Genomic DNA, 2318 nt, shown 5'->3' with positions numbered 1-2318 from the left:
GTAGGCTGGGCCTGAAAGATGCAGCAGGGATGAGCAGGAAGATGAACAGATACTGTGTGTATGTGTGGAGGATGGTGAGAGGTGTGGACAGGTGATCTGTATCCACTGAAGTGTAGCTAACATGAATTAAGTGATATCAACAGGAATTTTAAGGAGTGCTGCTTTAATTGGAGGTTTCGTTAACTGTTTTGAGACAGTCTGAGTAGGAGTAATATCTTCCTCCTCAAATCTTTCATCTATGTGGGCAGGACAGGAATGCTTCCTATCTCAACTTTCAAGGTGCTCTGTTCACCACTCTGTTGCCTGTTCTATAGCTGTCCTGATCTGCAGTGGAATTCACTACTCACAGTTTGATGTCAGATGCCTAGACTTACTGCACAACGTGTGGGGATATTGGAGCTTCTAAGAAGAGGACTGACAAAAGCCAGTGTGCTGATTGGGAAGCCTCTCAAATTAGTCAATGTGTTGAGAAGCCAAAGGGTGGTGCGGCTTAGGCAGTTATTTGCCTGATTCCAGGCCAGAGAAAGGTGATTATGTCCACTAGGATTGCAGCCATGAACCCTGTCTTGGACATCTTCCCAGATCTTTGCCATCCTGAGACACTGCCCTATCAGGCTATTGAGTATTCAGGGTCGAGTCTGTCACTGGTTGCTTGCAGATGTTAAAAAAAAAAAAAAAAAAAGCGCTTTATCAGAAGAAGCAGCGCATTACTTTGATCTGGCTCCACAGTATCTGTATAGATTGGGTGCTTCAGTGGGGCTTTTTGGTGCTTTTATCTAAGAGCTGATTAGATAAATGAGCCAACAAAAGCCCCACTAAAGCACCCGATCTATACAGATGTTGGGCAAGCCGGGTCCAACTAACACAATGCCTCTTCTGGGTATGTGCTGGGCTTGGTGTGGGAGTGCACTGAGTTTAAAGAAAAGCACCTTTTTTTTTAACATTTGCAAGTAGCCTGTTGAAGCTGTTTTACATCATATAAATAATTATCAATGGGAGCAGGGCTTCGTACCTGATGGGTAAGTATCCTAACCGCTAAGCTACTTAATATAATGAAGTGTATACCTCTGCGTGTCCCCAGGAGTCTTGCCTATGGATATCTCTTGCTCAAGGGAAATTTGGTAACTGTGCTCCAAGAAGACCTGTTAGACTGGGTCCCACGTATGAGTTAGGTAGGAAAATATAGTTTGAGACTATCACTGGGGATTAAGTACAAACTGTAGGGATTCAAGCAACTTGTATACGTCAGGATTTGAGTGGTAATATGTATGTCAACCAGCAGAAACCTAGACACCTAGGGGACTTTGGGTTTGTAGGGGTATTAGGTGGGAGTTGAATGAGAGGATTTCTTTGGTATCTAAACAATGGAATTGTGAACCTAAGAATCTCTAAGGATTTGTATCCAGATAACAAACAGATATGAAATCAATGTTTTATTGGGCATGGTACCAGCAGTGATGGATTCAATCTGGTTTTATGCTTAAAACGAGTGGTGCCTAAACTTACTGGCCCATGAGCTGGATGAACAGTGTCAAGTCCATTTGCAGCCACATCCAGTCCATGGGCCTGAGCCGAAGCATGGCACTGGCCCAGCCAGGGTCTGATGCAGCCACATGAAGCTGATCCAGCTGTGCAGAGGTGGGACTTGATCTCTCCATGTGGAGCCAGGCAGCTGGGGTTGATCCACCCATGTAAGGCTTGGAAATTTGGTGGAAGGGGAGTGGTGGCAAAGTTAATTGCCACTGCTCCCTCACTGCCAAATTTCTGAACCCATGAAGATTCACAAGATGGATTACATGGCGCTGTGGGCCAATCCGGCCTGTGAACCAATGGTTGGGCACCCTGGTTTAAATCTGTTATAGGGATGTTTTTCACTGAATCCCATGAACTGGTTTTACAGATGTAACATGTCTATATGCTAGCTTTCCAGCTATGAACTAGTTACAATTGGCAAAACTGGTGTATTTCATGGATGCAGTGGAAAAATATGCTCAGTATGTGCTTTGTACTTAATAAGATGTGTATTTGTTAATGGCATGACATTAAACATTGGTTCAATACTATTTGGTCATATGTCATATGTTTGGATGTTTTGCACACTTGCAAGTTTCAGAACCGATGGGAGGGGATTGCAGTTAAAGTAACTAAGAACACTTTTGATACCTTAAGGGGGCAATCCTCCAGGCCCAAAGGGTAACAGTCCCTGAGAGAAGCAAGGTGTATAGGAGTGCTCAAACCCCTTGGCTCAGCAAGGACATTCAGCAATGCCTGAAGACTAAAAGGGGGGCATACAACCAGTGGAAGGGAGGAGTTGTCAT

At 44.3% G+C, this 2318-nt stretch overlaps 1 long non-coding RNA gene across 2 annotated transcripts in view; it reads left to right on the top strand.

Annotated features, from left to right (window-relative positions):
- Window positions 1-2318, top strand: part of LOC149865757 (uncharacterized) — a 76463-nt gene that overhangs the window by 32010 nt on the left and 42135 nt on the right. The gene's annotated exons all lie outside the window — the stretch shown is intronic.

This window comes from Crocodylus siamensis, chromosome 4 (genome assembly GCF_052110815.1).
Source record: "Crocodylus siamensis isolate JL-2025a chromosome 4, ASM5211081v1, whole genome shotgun sequence".
In the NCBI taxonomy this organism is placed as follows: Eukaryota; Metazoa; Chordata; order Crocodylia; family Crocodylidae; genus Crocodylus; species Crocodylus siamensis.
The sequence above is the reverse complement of the archived record's forward strand: the minus strand, read 5'-3'. Positions and strand labels throughout refer to the sequence as shown.